This window comes from Protopterus annectens, chromosome 7.part0 (genome assembly GCF_019279795.1).
Source record: "Protopterus annectens isolate FY-2018-M chromosome 7.part0, PAN1.0, whole genome shotgun sequence".
Lineage (NCBI taxonomy): Eukaryota > Metazoa > Chordata > Ceratodontiformes > Protopteridae > Protopterus > Protopterus annectens.
The window spans coordinates 884,618,878-884,644,101 of NC_056739.1; the positions used below are offsets into that span (position 1 = coordinate 884,618,878).

The 25,224-nt window shown below is 34.5% G+C and overlaps 1 protein-coding gene across 2 annotated transcripts in view; it reads right to left on the minus strand.

Moving 5' to 3' along the window:
* RCN2 (reticulocalbin 2) overlaps positions 1–23,421 on the minus strand; it is a 436,021-nt gene extending 412,600 nt beyond the window's left edge. The window contains exon 1 of one of the 2 annotated variants that reach the window (XM_044077463.1): positions 23,344–23,421. The gene's annotated coding sequence lies outside the window, so the exon portion shown is untranslated. Of the gene's footprint in view, positions 1–7,007; positions 7,025–23,343 lie in introns of those variants that run through there. The other variant, XM_044077464.1, reaches the window with a different exon arrangement.
* Positions 23,422–25,224: the final 1,803 nt, after the last annotated feature.

The window sequence follows — 25,224 nt, forward strand, 5'->3', positions numbered from 1 at the left end:
TTTATATATATATATATTTTTTTATAATATATATATTAATAATTAATTTATTATTATTATTACTATATATTTATTATTAATTATATATTTTTATACCAATTCCAATAATTTTATTTATTAAATAAATTATTATTTAAATTAAATTATATTCAAAATATATTATTTTTTATATAATATTTTTATTTAAATATAATAAAATTTATATTATACCTTTCCTTAAAATTTAATATATATATTAAATTTTATATTTCCCCTTTATATGTGTAAATATTATTAATATATATATTTTATATACACATTAAATAAATATATATTATTATAAATATAATTGTATAGCATTTTTAAATACCACTATTTCATTCCTAACAATTTTTATTTTAAATTAAACATAAATTATATTTACATATTTACAATAAAATTATATTTTATATATTTTAAATTTTGTGTGTATTATATATTATTTTTATTTTTTAAAAAATTTTTTTTTTTTAAATTTTTTTATAAAAAAACCACCCATTGTTTTTTTTTTTTTTTTTTTTTTTTTTTCCTTTTTTTTTTTTTTTCCCCCCCGGGGGGTTTGGGTTTCCCCCCTTTTTCCCTTTTTCCCCCTTTTTTTTTTTTAAAATTTTTTTTTTTTTTTCCCTCCCTCTCTTTTTTTTTTCCCTTTTTTTCCTTTTTTTTTTCCCCCCCCTTTTTTGGGGGAAAAAAGGGGTTTCCCCCTTTTTTTTTTTTTTTTGGGGCCCCCTTTTTTCCCCCTTTTCCCTTTTTTTTTAAAAATTTTCGTTTTTGGGGGGTTTTTTTTTTTGGGGGGGGGAAAAATTTTAATTTTTTAAAAGCCTTTTCCCCCTTGGGGTTTTTTTGAAAAAAAAGGGGCTTAAAAAAAAAACCGGGGAAAAATTTTTTTTTTTGGGTTTTTAAAATTTGGGGGGGGTTTTTTTTAAAAAAAAAATTTTTTTTTCCTTAAAAAAAATTTTTCCCTTTTTTAAAAAAAAAAAAACCCCAAAAGGGGGTTTTTTCCCTTTTTTTTTTGGGTTTTTTAAAATTTAAAAAACCCCCAAAAAAAAAATTTTTTCCCTTTTAACCTTTTTTTTTTGGGGTTAAAAAAAAATTAAAAAAATTTTTTTTGGGTTTCCCTAAAGTTTTTTTTAAAAAAAATTTTTTAAAAAAGGGAAAAAATTTAAAAAATTTTTTTCCCTCAAAAAAATTTTTGTTTTTTGGGAAATTTTTTTTTTTGGGGGTTTTTTTTAAAAAAAAAAATTTTTTGAAAATTAAAAAATTTTTTTAAATTTTTTTTTTTTTTTTTTTTTTTTTTTTTAAAAAAACCCCCAAAAATTTTTTTAATTTTTTTTTTTAAAAAAAACAAAACCGGGGAATTTTTTCCCCCTTTTTTTTAAAAACCCCTTTTTTTTTTTTAAAAATTTTAAATTTTTTTTTCCCCCCTTTTTGGGGGTTTTTTTTTTTTTTAAAAAAAAAATTTTTTTTTTTAGTAATTGGGTTTTTTTTTTAAAAATTTTAAAAATTTTTTTGAAAATTTTTGGGGTTTTTTTTTTTAAAAAAAAAAATTTTTTTTTTTTTTAAAAAATTTTTTTTTCCCCCAAATAAAATTTTTTAAAAAAAATTTTTCCCAAAATAAAAAAAAATTAAAAAAAAAATTTTTTTTTCCTTTTTTTTGTTTGGGGGGGTTTTTTTTCCCCCCTTTTTTTTTTTTTTTGAAAAACTTTTTTAAAAAAAATTTTTGGGTTTTTTTTTTTTTTTTCCCGGGTTTTTTCCTTAATTTCCCTTTTTTTTGGAACTTTTTTTTTAAATTTTAAAAAAAAATTTTTTTTTTTTGGGGTTTTTTTTTTTTAAATAAAATTTTTTTTTTGGGTTTTTTGGGGGTTTGGGGGTTTTTTTTGGGATTTTTTAAGAATTTTTTTTTTTTTTTCCTTTTTTTATTTCCTTTTTAAAAGGGGCGGGGGGGGTTTTTTTTTCCCGGGAAAAATTTTTTTTTTTTTTGGTTTTTTTTGGGGCCCGGGGGTTTTTTTCCTTTAAAAATTTTTTTTTTTTTCCCCTTTTTTTTCTTTTTTTTTGGGGTTTTTTTTGGTTTTTTTTTTTTTTTTTTTTCCCCTTTTTTTTTTTTGGGGGTTTGGGAAAAAGGGGAAGAAAAGTTTTTTTTAAAAAAAATTTTTTTTTCCAAAAAATTCTTTAAAAATTTTTTAAAAAAAAAAAAAAAATTTATTTTTTTTTTCAAAAAATTTAAAAAAATTTTTTTTTTTTTTTTTTTTTTTTAAAAAAAAAAAGGGGGAAAAAAAATTTAAAAATTTATTTTTAAAGGGGGTTTTTTAAAAATTTTTTTAAAAAAAAATTTTTTTTTAAAAATTTTTTTGGGAAAAAAAAGGGGAAAATTTTGGGGGGAAAAAAAAAAAAAAGGGTTTGGGTTTTGGGGGGGTTTTTTGGGGGGGTTTTGGGGGGGGTTTTTGGGAAAAAAAAAATTTTTGTTTTTTTTTAAAAAATTTTAAAATTTAAAATTTTTAAAAATTTTTTTTTTTTTTTTTTTAAATTTTTTAATTTAATTTTTTTTTTTTTCCCTTTTTTTTAAAATTTTTTTAAAAATTTTAAAATTTAATAAAAACCACACCCCCCTTTTTTTTTAAAAAATTTTTTTTTTTTTTAATTTTTTAAATTTAAAAAAAAAAAAAAAAAAAATTTTTTTTTTGGGGTTTTTTCTTTTTTTTTTTTTTTTTTTCCCCCTTTTTTTCCCTTTCCCCCGGGGGGAAAAAAAAAATTTTTTTTTTAAAAAATTTTTTTATTTTAAAAAAAAAAAAATTTTTTTTTTTTTTTTAAAAAAAGGGTTTTTTTTTTTTAAAAAAAAAAAACATTTTTTGACTATTTAATTTTTTTTTAAAAAAAAATTTTTTTTGGGGGAATTTGTTTTTAAATTTTTAAACCCGGGGGGGTTTTTAAAATTTTTTTTTTTTTAAATTTTAAAATTTTTAAATTCTTTTTTTTTTTTTATTTTTTAAAAAAAAATTTTTTTTTTGGGCCCTTTTTTTTTTTTTTTTTTTCCTTTTTTTTTTTTTAAAAAAAATTTTTTTGGGTTTTCCTTTTTCTCCCCCGGGGGGGGGGGCCCCCCCAAAAAAAATTAGGGGGGTTTTTTAAAAAATTTTTTTTTTTTTTTTTTTTTTTTTATTTTTTTTTTTATTTTTTTTTTTTTTTGGGTTTTTGGGGTTTTTTTTTTAAAATTTTTAAAAAATTTTTTTAAAAAAATTTTTTTTAATTTTTTTAAAATTTTTTAAAAATTTTTTTTTTTTTTTTTTTTTTTAAATTTTTTAATCAAAAAAAAAATTTAAAAATTTTAAATAAAATGCCTAAAAATTTTTTAAAATTTGGTTTTGGGGAAAAAAAAATTTGTTTTTATATTTAAAAAAAAAAAATTTTTTTTTTTTCAAAAAAAAAAAAATTTTAGGGGGGGAAAAAAAAATTTTAAAATTTTTTTTATAAAAAAATTTGGGTTTTTTTTAAAAAATTTTTTAAAAAAAATTTTAAAAAAAAAAAAATTTTTTAATAAAAATTGTTTCGTAAAAAAATTTTTTTTTTTTGGGGAAAAAAAATTTTTTTTTTTTAAAAAAAATATTTTAATAAATTTTAATAAAAAAAAAAAACCCCCAAACCCCCAAAACCAGGAAAAATTTTTTTCCCCTTTTTTTTTTGGCTTTTTTTTCCAAAAAAATTTTTAAATTTTTTAAAAAAATTTTTTTTTTTGTTTTTAAAAAAAATTTTTTTTAAAAAAAGGGTTTAAAAAATTTTAAAAAATTTGTTTTTTAAAAATAAATAAAAAATTTAACAAATTGGGGGAAAAATTTTTCCCCCTTTTTAAAAAACCTTTGGGTTTTTGGGCCCCCCCCTTTTTTTCCTTTTTTTTAAGGGGGGTTTTTTTTTTTTCCCCCCCTTTAACAGATGCAGGGTGGGTAAGTGGCACAGGTCCACGAAAAGGAAAATAAGGAGGGAGTGATGGTAACTTAGGAATATCACTTTTACTTTTCTCACTGGTTCCTTTTCTTGTCTATCTTCACTGTGTGACATATTTATTCCCTAATTCCCCATCCGTATCAAGACACTTATAGGTTATTTCATGGTTTTGACAACTTATGTAATGGCCTCTGCTGGAGCCAAACTTTTGTCCCCATTAATATCCTCTGCCATCCTGTCTTTCAGGACCATTTGTTTACTTAGGCATTTTTGTCACCTGGTTAGCTGAGCTGGCCAAATGGCCCTTTTCACTTAGAACATAAACTAACAGGTAGAAACATTTCTAAATAAGCAGATGCCTAGTTACATTTTGCAAAATAGGTCAATTTGCAAATAAACAAATGCTTTGATTATATTTGCAGAATCTAATACAGTACATTCCCAATTAATTAACAACGTAAAAAAGTCCACTAACAGGTTATGGCAGCAAGCCTGCATGCTAAAGACGAGGCTAGAAATTACTTTTTGTTATAAAAAAGATCAAATAACTGCATAATTTGTTTCCTAAATGTTGTCAGAGCTACTGTTGACCAATTAAAAAAATAATTTTAATAAGAAGGAAGCTGTGACACTCAGTAGTCCCCAACTAGCTCTCTTTTATTGGATAGGTGTATGAAACATAGTAATTTATTTTCAGTTACCTGTATCAAGGCCATATTATGAATAGAGTTTTAATAACGTAATTGCTAAGAAGTACTCAAGACTTGGAATCAGGACATTTGACTGCAGTAGCCTCTGTAGCTTCTCTGCTGGATTATTGTCAGATTTTACAGGAGAAAAGAAATTAAGTTGGGTTAAATGTCATCTACTAAATTCTCTGTGTGTTGATTCTATATGGGAATCCATGATTAGAGTAAATCCGAGATGGTGGACAGGAATGAGAAGGATTCCTTGCTGAGTTTAACTGAATAGGAAGATGTGGAACACAATTCAGTCGCTGGCTTAGAATGTGACCGGCGCTAGTTTGTGGCTAAACCTCTGAATCAGCCAGTAGTGTTCCTGCTCCTACCTAGCTGGCTGTTGCTTTTGGGAGAAAGTAGCTAATTTCTCTTCATATCAAGGCTATCACAAATATTTTGACTTCCACTACAGCAGTTAATACTTCCCCTTTATATGCGAGAAGGCTCCCACCTCTATTGTAGACTCCTAGACATTTACCACATTTATTACAGCACAGTTCTTCTTTCTTAGTTTTAGGGATAACTGTATTCTTATGTGTAAAGAGTTCCTTTCTGTTCTTTTTGAAAAGCACCGTATTTCATTAGATAGGCAGTTTCACCCAATATATTTCCCATGCTTACTTTTCGAAGACAAAGACACAGTCAGTTTTGCTTACTCTTATTCTCTGCAGAAATTCTTGACCAGTCTATCATCTATGGACAACCCAATTAACTAACTTTATCTTCCCTAGCTGAATACAAGACAGTGAATAAACATTTAATTCGTTTAACTATTGTACAATTTCTCCATTCTCTGCTTGTGGATCAGACTTGTTAGCAGGCAGCTGCAAAAGCTGCATATCAGTTTTATGGATCAATAACCTTGATCTCCACGAGTAAAGCTGCTGTTGAATACAATTGGGGAAGGTGTCATCCCAATCGGAATCAGAACTGATGCTGTTGTGAGACCTGATTCATTCAATCCTAGATTTTTCTTCCACTTGTTCTGTAAAATTAAAAATATTCTTAATACTGATGTCTTTGAAAACCTGTTCATTGAATGACTGTGAGAGCTGATACAATACTTCCTTTTCAAACTTGATACAGGCTCCATTTTTAGAAGTTCATACTGTTACCGTACATATACAGGTTCTACTGTCAATACACAATCTCTGTCACTCAGTGACTAACTAGTCAATTTTGCACATCAAAATTTGTATGGGATGCTGTATGCAAAGTCTTTACGGTAATGATGCTTCCTCTTAACTTCATTCGCTTGCCGCAGTTGAAATTCTTATTCAGTGACTTTTAGTATTATATTTTTTGTAAAATGTCTATTAACAATGTCATTTACACTTTAGGGGATACAGAAGAAAATAGACTTTGCTTACTATTAGAACTGAACATTATAGCATTTTTCCATGTGTGGGTACACACTTTTTTTATGATTCACAGTTACATAAAAGAATGTGTGATATCTGTTGAATTACAGTGTCCCCTATGACCGGCATGCAAGTAGCTATGGCTATTCAACAGCCTCTAAGAAAGACAAAATAAAAACTAACACAATATTCTAAGATGACAAATCAAGCTTACTTTCAATAGATCACAAGCAAGCTTTGCCTTTATAATCTTACCATGAATGAATATAGTCCAAGTCAATTATTTTCAATTCTGAGCTCTGGCAACTTCTCAGAGTAGCTTTCAGCTCAAGGCTGTTTATAATAGCTTACTCCAGACACATTCCCCCAGTTCTGTTGTAACAACATACAGTCATTTCTGTTAGCATTAAATATGCCCAAAGCTCCACAGCAAAGTATTAAAAATATCATTAAACACGGAGGAAGTAGTAAACATTGCTCACCCAACTGTGAAGTGCCTATGCCCAAGCACCGTACAAAGAAACTACATTAAAAATAAACAAAATAGAAAACAAATCCAAACTGGGGAAAAATAGTAAAAACTGGCAACAATCTCAGTAGTGATCAAGTTTAAAATTAGAAATGAACAAAGTACCAATATGGTAAATAACAGCCATGCTATCCATAGGTCAGGTCAAAAACCATGAGTCCTTAAAACAAACAAGAGGAGGAGATTCTTTAAACCAACCATGTAGCAAGTTCCATAAATAAGGACCTTGGGAAAATGGTCCTTTTCCTAGGTCTACTGATTTAGTTCAAGAATAAACTGAAAATAAAAATGTCTGGCACACACATCACTTTTTGCATGAAAACAATTATTAGTTCTACTAATAATAATGAAGGCTAAGTAAAATATTAAGATACTAGTCCTCATGCACAAAAGCAAAATTACTCTAATAACTAAAATGGACTAACTTACATTCACGTGCCTGAATTCAGTATTCACTTCATACTTGAACTGATCCTCCATATCTGTGCAGAGAGACATTGGGTGTGAAGGAATGAAAAAAGGATCCAGAGAATCCTTTACATCTCTAGTTTCTCAGATGTGCAGCAATTAAAAGCAGTCTTTCAAAATTACTGTTGTCTTTCCTGGAAGAACAACCCTGCAGGGTGTTGGCAGGTTTCGGACTCCAGATCCCACACTGCAGCACATGAATTTCGAAGCCTCAGCACTGAAAGATAGCAGAGAGAGAGAGAGAGAGAGAGAGAGAGATGTGGCTCAAAGTCAGAGTGAGTTCTAGATCCTTGTTCTGACAATTTTCACTGAAAAATAAGTAGCCTCTCTGCTGGTAGCTATCTCAGTCTTGCTGAAACCAACTGTGTAGCCCACAAGATCTGAATCTTTCTCTATATATACAGAGTCTGGTATGCTTCAAGTTTGTCTTCTCAAAGTCTCTCCTAGATGTAGGAGAAATTTTTTTTTCTAGCTTTTGCGGTCTCTCCTTCCTTTTTATACTTCTATTCTCCTGTGTTTCTTAACTCATTTTCATCTCAAACACCTCAACAATATATACCATATAAATGAGAGAGAGAGGGAGAGAGACTCTTTCTTAATGATATACAGTGTATATAAAAAATGTACACACCCCTGTTAAAATGGCAGGTTTTTGTGATATAAAAAAATAAGACCACGATATATCATTTCAAAACATTTTTCACCTTTAATGTGACTTATAACCTGTACAATTCAATTAGAAAACAAATATGTTAGGGAAAAAAATATAAAAAACAAAAAATGTACAATAAGCGGGTTGCATAAGTGTGCACACCCTTAAACTAATACTTTGTTGAAGCACCTTTTGATTTAATTACAACTTTCGCTCTTTTTGGGTAGGAGTCTATCAGCATGGCACATCTTGACTTGGCAATATTTGCCCACTCTTCCTTGCAAAAGCGCTCCAAATCTGCCAGATTGCGAGGGCATCTCTTGTGTACATCCCTCTTCAGGTCACGCCACAGATTTTTTATTGGATTTACATCTGGGTTCTGGCTGGGCCATTCCAAAACTTTAATTTTCTTTTGCTGAAGCCATTCTTTTGTTGATTTGGATGTATGCTTGGTGTCATTGTCCTGTTGAAAGGAGAAATTATTCTTCATCATCAGCTTTCTAGCAGACACCTGAAGGTTTTGGGCCAAAAGTGACTGATATTTGGAACTGTTCATAATTCCCTCCACCTTGACTAAAGCCCCAGTTCCAGCTGAAGAAAAGCAACTCCAAAGCATGATACTGCCACCACCATGCTTCACTGTGGGGATGGTGTTCTTTTGGTGATGCAAAGTGTTGTTTTTGCACCAAACGTACCTTTTGGAATTGTGGCCAAAACGTTCAACCTTGGTCTCATCAGACCATAACACATTTTCCCACATACTTTTGGGAGACTTGATGTATTCTTTTGCAAATTTTAGCTGGGTCTGGATGTTTTTCTATGTAAGAAAAGGCTTCCGTCTTGCAACCCTACCCCATAGGCCAAACATATGGAGAGTACGGGAGATTGTTGTCACATGTAGCACACAATCAGTACTTGCCAGAAATTCCTGCAGCTCCTTCAGTGTTGCTATAGGTCTCTTGGCAGCCTCCCTGACCAGTTTTCATCTGGTCTTTTCATCAATTTTGGAGTGACGTCCAGTTCTTTGCAATGTCACTGTTGTCCCATATTTTCTCCATTTTTTGATGACTGTCTTCACTGTGTTCCATGGTATATCCAATGCTGTGGAAATTTTTTGTACCCTTCTCCTGACTGATACCTTTCAACAATGAGATCCCTTTGATGCTTTGTAAGCTCTCTGTGAACCATGGCTTTTGCTGTATCAGGCAAGTGAGTAAATATCAGGAAAATCCTACTAGGATAGCTGAACTTTATTTGGGGTTAATCAGAGTCTCTTAAATTGATAGCAGGTGTGTACCAAGAAGATTGAATGTTGTAATTATAGCAAAAGGTACTGCAACAAAGTATTAGTTTAAGGGTGTGCACACGCATGCAACCAGCTTACTGTACGTTTTTTATTTTTTATATTTTTTCCCCCAATAGATTTGTTTGTTTTTCAATTGAATTGTACAGGTTACAAGTCACATTGAAGGTGGGAAAAGTTTTGAAATGATTTATTGTGGTTTCATGTTTTTATATCACAAAAACCTGGTATTTTAACAGGGGTGTGTACACTTTTTATATCTACTGTAGTTACTCTAAACTGCTACAGACAGGGTAGAAAAGTAAAAGTGGTAATCACTGCTACCTTACTGCACTGCATTCTGTTCTATAGTTCTGGCTTAAGCGCCTTTTATTCATTTAGAGTATACAAAAAGGAATAATGGTAATATTTATAAGCAGATTATTTTTTTCTGTATGGTTTTAATGTAAAAATATATAACTAGAAGTAATTCCCTGAACAAGAGTTAAATTCTTCTAAAATGACAATACTTTAGAGACCACCTAAAAAAAGGCCGCAAAATTGCATACACAAATCAGGGAAGGCAACTGATTTGAAAGACATTTGTCAAGGAAAGCAACGATAACACACCCAAAGTCGCCCACAAAGTTGTCAAAACAGATAGCAGCTACTCTCCAGATGACCTGAGGGACATGGCTTGAGCAGAGCCCCAGAAACATGTTCAAATAGCCTTCTAATAGGTTCATGGGCAAGTACAAGGCTAACTGCACTTCTGAGCAATTTTAAGCATAGCCAATTTCCTTTTTTTGTACTCAAAATAACCTATCCCATCTGGTTATAAATTGGCCTTACCCATCCCATGGTTGGTAATTGTATATCATCTCTAATAAGAATAACTGAGATCATACCATAGATAATTTGAATTAATCTGACATGAGTTTGCTTGGATTTTTGCCAAGGTCTTCAATTTCATCCCACATCCCAAAGATATTCCAGTAAAATTGGCTAGTCTCTACACTGCCTGCAGGTGTGCCAGAAAAGTGTGTGTGTGTGTGTGTGTGTGTGTGTGTGTGTGTGTGTGTGTGTTTCTATCGTCTGTGAGGGAAAGGTGGCCCATTCAAGTATGGTTCCATTTACACCCAACAAACCTCAAATGGATAAAACATGCATCAAATAATGAATGAATGCATGTTGTTGGACACAGACGTCTCCAGTCTTCACAATGTATGTCTCATTTGTGCCATCAGACTTCCTAGTATCATGTGATCAAACTTGGGATTAAGCACTCCTATCATGACTCACTCCACAATTTAAGTCTTGATAATTTTAAGTCCAGAAGTGTTCACTCTAGGAGTGTTACGTTTTCATTGTAAATATTTACAAGTCACGAAGTAGTCAGTGCATTTAGTAAGAGCGCCCATGTTTAAATGGTTCCATATGCTTTGCCTTCCATCTTCATCTGCAGGTAATGAGGATATCACCCACCTGCGCGCACACAAACACAGCTTTCAATTTGCCATTTAAGAGTACAAAGAGTCATAGGTTCTTGCTAAGTAGAGAGCCTGAGTGAACATGTACAGCCTAGCCAAGCGACCCAGAACGTTTTGTGGATGGATTTGCCAACACACTTGATGACAGCCATACTGCTTAACCCAGGAATAAATTTGTGGATACATACCCAGTCATGAAGGGAAAACTCACAGGAGGCCAATGTGTCACTTTGTTTGACATCTATTGGTAAGGGATTCTTTAGGTGAGGACCATGCCTCACATAGAGGTTTTCTTCATGATATGATGATGGTTGAGATCTTTGATACGAGTTTTAGTATTAACAATACTAGAAGGTCTAATAGGACTGGATCTTTCCTAGCCCAGATACCACCATGTAAGAGCCAACAGAAGACAGAGAAAAGTGAGAGGAGGGGTAGTCTACCCAGATATCTAAGGGAACTTATTCCTTTGATTTTTTTTTTTTTTTTTTTAAATGTAGGAGTTGAAAATGTTGTGCTTCTTCAGGTTAGGCAAGGCGTTTGGAAAGGTACATTCCAAATGGTGCATTGTATTCTATGACTGGTCTGATGAGGGAGAAATACAGGGAGAATATGACATCTTTGAACCTGGAGAATATACTACTGGTAATTAAATGGGCAGGGTATATATGGATTCCACAACTATAACTGACATGTGACAATTAAAGAAAAGTAGTCAACAAAATTACCTTGATCTCTAATGGCCATGTGGATCTTAAGTGGAATCCTTTTTGTGTAGTAATTATACACTTGTTTCCCCAAAGTCAACTACACTGCAGTTTCTGGTGTTAACTTAAGGTTACAGCTAGTATAGTCAGTATTGGTAGATCAAGATGCATTCCATGATTTTACAGATAATGCCGGTGAGCCGAACAGGATGATAGTTGCCAAGATCTGTGGTGAAGCCAGCCTTGTGAAGTGGTACCACAATGGCTTTTTCAGAGATCAGGTACATAGCCTGTGGAGAAATGAATATGGAAAATGAAGAGATGTAAACATTCTGTACTTTATACTGACTATGATACAGCATTATATATTCTCTGGGCCCATACAGCTATTGCTTTTGGTTTCGGATAAAGCTTTTAAGATCAAGTCTATAATGATTCTGGGATCAGGGCAGTTTAGAGATTCAATGATGGGAACATGATTATGAGTGTGAGGGTCAGTACTGGAAATGATCATCTTAAAATGTCTGTTACGGCTTTGGGATCAGAACAAGTACTGCTGTTTGACTGAAGCTTGGTGCAGTGTTGAGTGTAACTTGTAATACTTCTAGTATAGCAAAGCAAAGCCTTATGCACATCCTTGGAATAGGCGGCTACATTAAGTTCATATTCTGCCTTATTCTTCTTAATGACCTGCTTGAGCTCTTTGCTGGCCTGCCCAATTAGCTTCTTATGGTGGCAGGTGGGCAATCTCTTATATGAAGCAAGTATTTTTTTTTCCTCTGTGCAGTTTTAATTTATTCAGGGATTTATTTTTGTATTTCTTATTAGTTGCGTTTTAAACTTTAGTTTAGATGGGAGTAGAAGTTAAAAGTATATGTAGGAACCTTAGTAACTGGGTCAGAAGAGGGGGGTACTCAGGCCTTCAGACAGATATATTAAGTTGCCTTTGGATTAACATCCCAGTATGGTGCAGTTAATGAACACAAAGGTACTAGTTTTCAGGAAAAGATGACTGGTGGTCAGAGATGATCAAGGAGTGAATAACATCTACAAAGGTGCAATGCAGTCAGAAGCAACATTTGTAAAGACAAGGTCAAGTATGTTACCACCTGTGCTGGGAATCTGGACTATTTGATCTATGGAGGTATAACTGATAAAAATCAAGAAATCACTGGACACATTTATTCTTTGTTGTATAAGATTTCCAGTTAATCGATTAGTGTTAAAATAATTTAAGATTAGCATGCTGGGATTAACGGGTGTAGAATTCAAGGCAGTTATCCTGGTCATCAGGAGACAATGAGGAGAGATTCTACAGTTGACAATAATGTAACTGGCTTTATATGCAGGTGTTCGAAACTTATTTTTCATAGGATATGGCACAAGGTAATTGAGGAGTGGATAAATAGATACCCCCTTTCTCCCAGGCAGTCTGAACAACTGACAGGCACGATACCCTTGAATGGAGGGAGAGATATCATCACAATGAAAACAAGCTGAAATTGAAGAAGTTTCACCTCTTCCTGATCATATCAATGTGGGGAGAAAAGGTGCCCTCTTTGACAAGTAATTTTTTTTCACAATTGGTTTTCAAGCTTTTTGTAAACTCTTTACTACTTATAGAAGTGCTGACTTTTGAGAATAAAATTCTTAGAGAGTCCAAGTGTGGTGAAAATGCTTTTTTTTCCAGTTTGATTAAAAGATGCACTTGGAAATGGAAGCCCTGTGTTTCTAACTCCCTTAGAACACACAAAAACAAATGTCCTGGATACAGCAAAGTGAGTACTCACTGTACTTTTGCAAGCACTTTTTTTTTCAGTCAAGGGAGTGGAAGACCTCAAAACAAGGAAAAACCTTGCATTATCCTGCTTATTTAAATACTGCATGGCTGTAGTACATATAATGACTACTTGCGCCTTCCTGCTTCTTCAGCTACCACAGGTCTGTATGGATGTGGTTAGTAGTGTGTCAGGGGGCTTGAATTAACTGTAAAAAGCTCTTAGACAGAGAACAGACTTAAAAGTTTTTCTTACCAGAAATACTGATAACATCTTCTTTCAAGGAAAAAATGCTAAAATTTGATTAAATAACTGACAGGAAGTAAACCCTCCCCTTTAACCCCAACCTGAAAGTGGGTCTTCACATAGGAAGTTACTAGGCCATCGACCCAGAGGTCATTTCAAGCCTGTTTCATCCCAATCTAATACCATAGATACTCTAGTCAATACCCAGGATTGTATTTAGTAATGACTGCCCATGTCCTGGAAAGTAAATAAATAATACATAGGGAAAAGGAGATGTGGTCAAATTTCTGTCAGGTCTATATTTCAATAGATTTCTCTAAAAGCAAGGTTGTCCTACATGACATGCTAAATCAATGTAGCTAATCCATAAACCGTACAGCTATTCACCCATATACAATATATCGGTATCAGCTTAACAATGTCCACCTACATCATATCATTTATTCTGCTTTGGAATTATGGCACCATTCTCAGATGTGGGAAGATATTGCTCAAGATAAGTGCCTTTACTTCACTGAACACATGCAGAGATAGCTCAGCCATACCATCCAGCTGTCAAGACAAAACATAAAAGAGGCCTAAGTGTTGCACACTACTGGTATGAAAGGAGGATCTTGTTCTACAGGTAAAGGATTCATTGGATTAGGACCTTATCTCACCAAGAGGTCTTTCTTATAACAAAAGTGCCTTTTACGATCAATATAATTAAACACGATTTAGCTAAGTTTCTGTTTATTGGCACTGATAAGGTTGATTTAAATACAATACAGAAATCACTTTGGCAGAAAACATTAAACAGGAAAGAACTATCTTGAATTGCAAATCTTGATGTCTTGTATGCTCCTGGATTGAATGTATTTACTAATATTTCACTATCTATCTATTTACATATATATCACACACACACACACACACACACACACACACTGGGATTTATAAGTCTTTTTCGCTTGCTTTGCATCAAAATGTATTTGCCCATCTATACTGCAGGTGATTTCATATTTACATACTGTTTTGTTTTGCTTTTTTATATCTATATACATAGCAGTTTGATGACCTGGCCAATAAATGGCAATTTTGCACGGACTACAGATTTATTAGACTATATATATTTGAATAATTATTTCTTCTTTGGAAGTTTAAAATATTTTTAGAGCTGATCCAGTCATTATTTTATACTGCATTACATGATGTGCTTATATAATATTTTTCTATTGGCTTTAAATTCATTATTGACAATTCCATCGATTCATATGTTTAGCATAAAGGGCATCCTCCAACCCATTAATGATGGATTGTTTGCACATCAGCAAGTCAAACGGCATTAGAAATACCCAGTCTAGGAATCTAAACCTCTTCTGCAACATCAACATAACAGTTTGGAGAGACAAGTATATCTCACAGAGGATACCGCTGCTGTGAAACAGACTCCCCATCCACATAAAACAAAGTTCAACCCTCACCATATTCAAGCTCAACTTAGATCTACGGATGGGAAACAGAAAATGTATACCAGGACTGTCCTATGTACTACTAATGGAAAGAGGCAGCTACTAAATTCTTTATCCTACACACAGTTCCTCTCAAATTATTTATGGTATGACCCCAATTATTATCAAATTATTATCATTAGGGGTACTGTATAATTAGTGACCATGGCATGGGTAAGGCCAATCTGTAACCAAATGGCATAGTTTATTTCTAGCACAAAAAGGGAAATTGGCTAGGCTTTGTACTGCCACAAGGACACCTAGCCTAGTGCTTATCTATGAACCTATAACTCTGGTTTAAACATTTTGTTTTTAAACACTTGTTGGAGTACTGGTGCTGCTCATATGCTTATTAAGTGTATAAAGTTACTGACTGCACCAAGTGTTTTGGACTCTCACTGTGGGCAGTGGAACCCATGGGTTGTGTTTTTCCTGCTTTGTCATAAAATGTGGAGAAGGCATGGTGCTATATTTCATTCATTCTATGTATCATCGGGTACCTTTGATGCAAGTCACAATCTTTACAAGTTACTCCACCAAATCTGTGACATTCAACTCAGTTCCACACAGACCTTCTAGCAAAAGGAAGTTAAAATCCACAATGCTATGCCTCAGCCAGGTCTTAACTCTGGCCATGCATCAAATTCTTCACCAAGTCTTCCTTTGGGCTAAATCTACCCAAGGGCCCCCAACTTAGCCATTCAGCTCCAGGAACCGCATATCCTTGAGTAGAGCCCCTTGTTCTATCCCACAATGAACATCCAACCAAGGGTACAACTTCCTGCCTTCCGCTTCCAGGCTGTCATCTTTCATGCATTAGATAAACACAGAAGAGGTCACCATAAACCACACAAAGGCTGAAGTCCAAACATATAAATAGAAATTAAATACAACAATAAAATGATGGTTAAGCACTTTCAGCCCTAACAACAATCAGAACTTCATAGAACCAAATGGATACAAACTTGATTCGCATTTAAAAAATTTCTATAATGAATCCCATGATCCAAGTCCAGTACCCAATTAATGCATTTGAAAACACACTACAGTACTAAATATTATTTAAAATGAATGCATATATAAAATACTAAAGCATAACACTTATCCAAAATAATAATAAAAATAATGTAAATATCAAACACTAAATAAAGCTCATACATGTTACTTTCATTTACATTCTCACAGCCCTTAGCTTTAACACACTCATAATAGAGAAATATTAATTCAACCCTCAGGCATTTTCAGCATTGGTGGTTAACTGCCATTTGAGTTCACATAGCTCTAATAACCATTCACCCCATGGTCCATCCCTAGGGTTAACAACAATCTTCTCCAACACCTGAAAATAAAATTTATGATCTGGAAACTTTTCAACATGTTTGTGTAAAACACTATTATTTTTAGTATTTACATCACATATATGTTCATATATCCTGTCCTTAAATGATGTTCCATTTTACCAATGTAGACTGCTATACAACTGCCGCAGATTGCTACATATACCAACCCAATGGTATCAACTAAAATGAATCCAGTTACTACTAAAAATCTGGCCATTTATAAAAACATCTTCACCTTCTCTTATATAACTACATTGTTACATCTACTACACTTATGAGTACCTCTCTTTTTAAAACTGCTACTGGTGTACTGATTATGTATGGTTTCCATTAAATTCTTAAGATTAAATCCTCTCTTGTAAACACAGGGTTTTACAACCACATAATTTACTTGCCATGAAGATATGCCAATTGTTTTCGATAATCCTTTTTACTGATGAGCTATCTATGGAAACGGTCAAAACCATGGATTGCCCAAAGGCAGTTTCAAGTCCAGAACTACCCAGCACATCTCTGTTACCATTACAATGTATTAAAGATCTTCCTAATAAATGAAAATATGTGCCACCCACTCTCTTGGTGACAACCTCACAGTAAAAAATACCAAACACTGAAACAGGATAACACCGTCTTTTCAACATATCTCTAACTACACAAATCTCATTCTGAAAAGTGGTTTCATCCAATACCATCTTGGCAAGACAAACCATTTGACCTTTAACCATAGCCCTCTTCTGATAAAAAAGGGGTGACAACTGCCATAGTGTAGGAGAGAATTAGAATATGCAGGTTTGCACAAAATAGTGGAAACAAAACTACGGCTCACTGTGCTTTAGTTTATTTAACATCAAAATAACAAAGATCATCACCAGAAATATGATACGTGAACTTTAAAAAGGATGTGCTGAAAGTTGTATACATGTTTCTTAGATGATGTATGTATCTTTTCATTGAGTCCTTGAAAATTTGTCTTAACTCTTAAGCTACAGTAATAATATAACATCCTCTTCTCTCACTTCAAATTGCAATTTTTGTCTATATTACACTAACAACTTTAATTTCTCTATAAAATGGTTAAAATTTCTGTACATATTAAATCATTGGCATACAATTTGTATCTATTCCTAACCAATGTTTTCATATTATGACTAATTTGGTATAATTATTTAAACTGTACATATTTTTGAAGATTGTAAAATTATTGTTCTTAAAATGTTTTTAACACTTTGCTGATATTCTCCCAAGGCCTTTACTGAAAATGGGTTCCTACCCAGTAGGACTTTCCTGGCAGTCAAACGTCAGTAAATAAATAGATAAATAAAATCTATCTACCCCCTTAAAAGATATTAATGAAGAAATAATTTCACTTGGATCTCCCTTCAGTTATGCAACTAAAGAAAAAGCATTCCTAAATATTGCGCCCGTGTTGTGGAATAATTTACAAATAGAGATGAGAAAACCTTCCAAGAAAATATAAAGAAACATTTATTTGCAAAATATAACTGCAAATGTTTAAGACATTCTGGTTGACCCCATAACAAAATGAAACCCTCACTACTAAGCTTCTATGATCATATATCACTATAAAGAATGTTATAAGAATAATTCTGGTATCGTTTTGTTATTAAGCTTTTACTGCTGATACATTTGTATTACTACTGTATTTATATGACTCTAATATTAGCTACTGTATTAGTACCAATTATCTCTACAGATGTTATTCGACTACGTTGCTCACTGAGCTTGGGTTGTGGTTGAAAAGTGGTTTTTGAACAGCCCACCCACTTGATTAACAAACAAACAAATAAAATATGAAAAAAGCATTTTAATCTTAATCTTAGACCTAACATCCCCGGCTTAAAGCTGACCTTTTAGCCTTATTCCCATTCTAACTATTATGGAAACAGTAGCCGAGTTAAATGAAAAACATAAAGTAGCATAAACAACCTTATACACATGTTGTAAAAGATCTATGTCTTTCGACTGAATCCCAAATGGTCGAACCCATTTGACTGAAAATCTTCTCCATAGCAAATATACATAAATATACCATAAAAATGTATTTGCAGGGGAGGACGCCCCGGGACCCCCCCCCCCACTTATATACACTAACTGTATGATCACACGACCGGAGAGAAGCTGACCACTGTAATTCACATATGCTCTGCAAGAGTCTCTTCCCTAATAACTCCTAGCGTATGAAATGACACCATCACATACTTTCTGTAGACGTATACACTTTGCTGTCAAATGAGTTTTGAATTAAATGGGTCCAACCATTTGGGATTCAATCAAATGACAGATGTATTGTAATACTGGAAGAAACAACCAAGTTTTTAAAAGTTTTCTTTTATGGGAATCTGCTTTCTTTGACAGTTGTGACTTAGTGATGGGCTCCTGATACATCATGTGACGAGATCTCAGGGGAAACATACTGCTGCTGACAGCTGTTTAACCTTGTGCTCCAGGCTGTGGCTGAAAAGGATCCAAGGACTAGTTCACTTATCAAATTAAAAAATAAAAAAGAGAGAGAGGGAAATTGTGATTTTTCTTCACTTCTGAATGAGATTTCAGAAGCATATACCTGGCATATTTTCTCCCACCCCCACTCCATTACCTCTAAATCTACCACTCTATCTTCTAGTGTTGTATCATCTAAGCAATACACTAACTCACACACTCCATCACAAATAATGTTATACTCCTCTTTATTACCCATTTTGCTAGCCCCACATCTCCTTACCTTACGAAAAACAGTTTCTCAGTGGATATCAGCACCCGAAAGGCCATACTATCACCCCAGCTGTAAGTCGTTCCACCTTTCTCCAGTCATACAGTACTGTGTCCAACCCCAAACCATGCTCACTCTATCAACTTACCAATCCTAGACACATTAGTTCTAACTCTAAACACCATCATAAACTTATAAATAAATTCCTGAAATTCATCACTAGGTTTAAACCTAACCTCACACTTGGTGGTGATATCCACCCCAACCCTGGCCCATCCACTTCAGTTAAACCTACCCCCTCTAATTGCAATCCAAGTTATAAACCTACAATTGATAGGCCAACTAACTCTCTCCTGGCCTGTCACCTTAACATTAGAAGTATTAACAACAAGGTACACGAACTCCATGCACTCCTAGCTGTCCACTCCCCTGAGATTCTCTGTTTATCTGAAACCTGGTTAAAACCTAGCACTACAGACAATGAAGTGCTACCACCTGTGTATAACATACACAGGATGGATCGTGCTTCCAGGAAGGGGTGGTGAGGTAGCTGTTCTATATAAATATGCATTGAACGTCACTATACAACCACCTCAAATTAACAACTCAGAGATTCTTGCCACCAAATTGCAACTTAATAAACATAAATGTATCTATATCATCTTTATGTACATTCCCCCAGACAATAATATAGCTACACTTGAAGATACCCTTCACTGGCTAACATGTCACTACCCCCAAGAAACCCTACTACTCGGGAGACCTTAACATAGACTGGAATACCTGTTCCTCAGATTCCCCAACTACCCATGTTAACCTGCATGCATTCTCATAAATCATAACAACCCCTACCAGGATAGGTAAACCTAACCAAAAAGAAAGCATACTTGATTGGGTACTTATAAATAGTCACCCCCAATTGTACACCTCTGGGACCCTCCCTGATGACCTAAGTGATCACCTTCTCACCTATATAATTAAGCACAAAGCCTTCAACCCCCAACAACCCTTACTCAGAATGGTAAGAAACAAAGAATACTTTAACCCCACCAAATTCCAACAAGAGCTAAATTCATGTAAATGGTCAATTCTAAAACACCTACCCTTAGAGGAAGCAGTTGCATACTTTAACAACAAATTCCTAGAGATCCTTGATTCTCATGCACCTGCTTGCTCAATAAGAATTAAGGCAAAAATTGTGCCATGGCTTTCCAAAAAGAAAAATCACCCTTAGAAACAAGGCATGGGCATTGTGGCGTACTACTAAAGACCCCCAAGATCACATTAAATATAGGCAATCAAGGAATGACAAAAAAAAAAAAAACATTTTACAAGACAAAAAAAAATTACTACTATAATCTCCAGGAAACAAATCAAAATAACCCTCAGAAGTTCTGGACAGGTTTAAATAAACTATTACATCCTGACAAACTTCCACCTCAATCCCTGCAGCCACCATTGATAAACCTTCTGAGGAAGTCTCCAACAGTTTTAACCGATTCTTTATGGAGACTATTCAAGCCCTAGCTATCCAACTACCTCCCAGCTCCCCTAGCCCTGATGGTACCACCCCAGAAACCAACTCACATTTAGATTCCAACTAGTTGCCACTTCACTTATCTCTACCTTGATCAGAAAACTAAAACCAACTACACTCTCCGCTGATCAACTCCCTACCGAGTATCTACAAAAAGCAGCTGATGCCATTGCTTACCCCATCTCGATACTAATGAATCGAACAATAGCAGAAGCCAAAATCCCCCTTCCATCTGGAAAATATCGTATGTAATCCCACTTCACAAAGGAGGTGACTCTACTGAGTTAACCAGTTATAGGCCAAAAGCTATATTATCCCCACTTGCAAAATTATGGAAAAATGTATCCATAGACAACTGATGCGTCACCTAATTCAGAATAACCTCATGGCAGACTCCCAGCACAGCTTCCGACCTCACCACAGCACTACTACAGTCCTCCTAGCCTTCTCCAACACCATAAACCTTAACTGCAACAATGATAACATATCCTCTGCCCTCTTCTTGGATCTCTCCAAGGCATTTGAAATGGTCGATCAACAACTACTAATCCACAGCCTGAAAACAAACATTCTGCCTAGATATTAAAGCTCTTCAATGGTTCCAATCTTATCTGAATGATAGACAGCAGGCAGCCCTTTGGCAAAACAAACTCTCTAAACTCCTACCAAACACCCTAGGTATACCCCAGGGTTCTATACTAGAGACCCTTCTGTTCTCCATCTTTATTAACGACCTTTATACTGTTATCCCAAAAGTCAGCTGCATCTAATATGCTGACAACTCCACTCTGATATGCTCAGCCACATCTCCAACAGAGCTGTGGTCAGCTACACAAACTACCTTCAACACAATTGAAAACTGGCTTTCTGGTCGTCTGATCCTAAATCCCCAAAAAACTAAAATGTTGCTTTTCTCACCAACACATAGGTCTACTGTATTCACTTTTAGCATAAAATCTAATAATGGCACAATAATCTCCCCAGACTCCTCTACAAAACTGTTAGGTGTTATCGATAATAATCTTAAATTCGATCAACATGTTAATCCAACAAGACCATCAATAAAAAATTGGGGTCACTTTACAGGATAAAGTCCTTCTTAACCCCTTCTACTAGATATGCCATAGCTCACTCTCACCTTTCATTTTCATCTCTTCTGTAGGCATCCCCTTTACACTCTAATCTAAATAAGACTGTCCTTAAACCCTCTATATGCTACAACCACATTGCCAGACTTGCCACTGGCCTGCCTTATAGGACTCATCATTGTATCAACCTAAACCAGTTTGGGTGGCTAGAATTACCCAGCTTGATCCTGTATAACCTACTGATTATTGCCCATAAGATCCTTTACAATCCGGACAATATTCCTGCTCTTAAAAATACTATCACCCCCATAACAGTCCCAGACCTCTTCAATCCTCTAATAGACTACTAGTCCAGACCATCAAAACTAATAACTCTGCTGGTGACTCTCTCTTCACCAACTCTGTAGGCAGATCCTAGAACTCTCTCCCACCTGAAATTACTTTACTTACCAACCCGAGTCAATTTAAGACCTGACTCAAACAACATTTGACACTAAACTGGCTATGTCAATGTAGCAAACCTAACTAACTCTCCTCTACAATGAGTTAAAAACAGTAATTTAGCCTACCTGTGTCACTTAATCCTGACCTACATTTAGGATTATCTCTCAAGCTGTTTATGTATGTAAGCACTGTAAATATTGCATCTGTAATCTTACTGTAGGAGTTAAAAACAGTATTTTAGTTGACCAGTGTTACTTAATCCTGACCTACTCTCAGGATTATCTTTAACCCTGGAACTTCTATAACTTGCTTAGATATGTAACCACTATAAATACTGTATCATAAACTTAACTGCTTGTTTAGGTATGTTAACCACTGTAAATACTGTATGTTAAGCTTAACTGCTTACCTTGGAGCTTTTCTCCCTGGGCCTCCGCTGAAAATGGACATGTATCCTGTCGGACTATCCCGGTCGCACACATAAAATAAATAAAAATAAACATAACATTTGTTCATGTTCTGTTGTCTACAAGAATTTTAAACATGAGGACAGCTAATTACACTATGCTTTGCATTTTCAACATCAAGTCTGATAACACTATGCATTCTCTCTCTCCCTATCACACAATGTTAACTGAAGAATTTTTAATGGGTATGTTTTAGGGCTACAGCAAATCCAGCTATGCAAAACTACAAGGATAAATAAATATTATCCATATTGATGCTTGCTCATACATGGCTCCTTCACTTCAGCCTCTCCACCTTAATCAGGGGTCGCATCCAGTATTTCCTGAATGGCACAGTAACAATGTTTGTCTGTCACCGTAATTCTCACGGATTTCTGCTAATTTGTAGCAAGTCACATTATAAGACAAGGTCAGGAAGAGTAGAAAGGAGTTAGTGTTCCAGGAGGCTTAAAGCAACCAAAGAAAATTACCGAGATTGCCTCATGAGAACTGTAAGCACGCTTGCATGTCTAGGTAGAAGTCCATTGCCGCCGTCCTTTCATGTCTCCGTAATAATGTTAATATGGAATAAATAAGAGCAATGCCACTGCAAAACAAACCCTCCCTTGGGGGCATCTTTCCAGTAGAAAAAAAAAAACTGACAATTTGCACTTCATTTACCAGAGGGATTTGCAAAACAATTTTACAACATTTACTTTGGACTGCAGGGCTATCGCTACATAAAAGCGTAACAAGTAAGGAAACGGACCAGGTTCCAACGTGCTTCTACTTAATACACTGGAAATGTTAGAGAGAAACTGTAATTATGTTTCCGTGAAATGAATACAAAAGGTCCAAATAGCGAACTCAGGCATAAAGACGTTCTTGTCATAGGAAATTAACCACATGCTGCCAAATCAATACACGGGTATTACTTAAGTAACATTAGGCCTGTCAGATCAGACTGCTAATTGCAACCTCGTTTATAAAATGTAGTATCATACTACCATAAATCAGTGCAATGAGTTTAAAAGTTCTCCAATGATCCTAAACAACAATTACGTACCAAAGAACTCCTAACCGGCGAACTCCCCGTTGTCAGTAGCGACCGCTCCGCTTCCCTTTCGTCATTTCCTTTTACACTGCAAATTTCCTGAAGTTTTTAATTCCAAGATAGGCTTGCTTGCGCCAGGTGTCAAAACTGTCCCTGAATGCTTTTGATTTTTTTTCTGACACTTTTGGTCCATGTCTTGCAAAATGTTTGATTTTATGGTAAATCACTGTGTAAATTATTTTGTTTGTCTTTTGTTAATCGGGTTAGTCCATTGGGCTGAGGGCCCATATTCAGAGAAAAGCTCTACATAAAAAACAACATACAGAGTTTTATATTTGCAATGCATACATGCTAGACATTTACAGAGGTTTTATATTGCCGTACATTAAACTAGACACACATACAGTCTCAATAACGCCACACATTACTATTTAAAAGTACATGCTGATGAATAACCTGTTTTATTAACTTCAGAAATCAATTTGAGAAATATTTAAATTTTGTCCTTATTGCTTTTGCCTCCCGCAATTTTGACTTTGTCTCTAATTCTTGAGCGAATACTGTAAATCATATCTTAGGCAGATCCATAGACTATATTAACAGTCACTCATTTCTTTTTCTGTGACAGTATTTGTTCTTGTTGCTCCTCTTTCATCATCATCATCATCATCTTCTTTCGGCTGTTCCTGTTAGGGGTCGCCATAGCGGATCACCTGTTTCCATTTCTTCCTGTCCTCTGCATCTTGCTCTGTCACACCAACCACCTGCATGTCCTCTCTCACCACATCCATAAATCTTATCTTAGGCCTTCCAATTTTCCTGTTACCTGGTAGCTTCATCCTTAGCATCTTTTTCCCAATATACTCAGCATCCCTCCTCAGCACATGTCCAAACCAACGTAATCTTGCCTCTCTGGCTTTGTCTCCAAACCTTCCAACCTGGGCTGACCCTCTAATATACTTATTCCTAATCCTGTCCACCCTCGTCACACCCAGTGCAAATCTTAACATCTTTAGCTCTGCCACATCCAGCTTAAACTCCTGCCTTTTTGTCAGTACTACTGTCTCCAACCCACATTTATTTATATTTGTTGACCGGGAGTGTCCGACTGGACGTAGGTCCATTTTCCGCAGAGGCCCGGGGAGAAAAGCTCCACAGTTAAAATAAACAGACAGTAGTTACATTGGATTACATAGCGATTAACAATTTACATAGCAATTACTTACAACATATTTACAGATGAAGAACATAGTACATCAGTAGACAACTAGAATCTTTATCTGTGAAGTACATAACAGACATTAACAAATGTTACAAAAAGAAGTTCCTGCTGTATAATAAGTACTGGCTTATGAGCATCTGAGCTTGCTATAATCAAGGTAGTTAGTGGAGTGGAAAGAAAGGTAGTGGTTGGATGGGGAGGGTGATATTAGAGTGGAAGTTGCAAGGGCATAGCCAGCATGTTTCTAGGTGCGCTTTTAGTAAAGTTTTGAAGTGGGTGCATGATGGTATGGAGATAATTCTGGGTGGGAGGGAGTTCCATAATTTGGCTATGGTGCAAGAGAATAGTGCTTCACCAGCAGAGTTATTGGCTTTAGTGATCTGCAAGTGATTTTTGTTGCTGGATCTTAGTGGTCTGGTGGTGCGATAGGGTTGGAGTAGATTCTGGAGGGATGGGACATTTAGTGGATGATTTACTAGTTTGTGGGCAAGTGCGAGTTGATACCATTGAAGGAGGTGAGGGAGTTCAAGCCAGCCCAGTTCAGTAAGTGAGAGACAGTGGTGACTACGGTAGGATGCCCCTGTGGCGAATTTGGAGATTTTGTTGTAGCAGGTCTCTAACGTGTTTAAATCGCATTGCCTTAGGTTGGTATATATTGGACAGGCATAAAG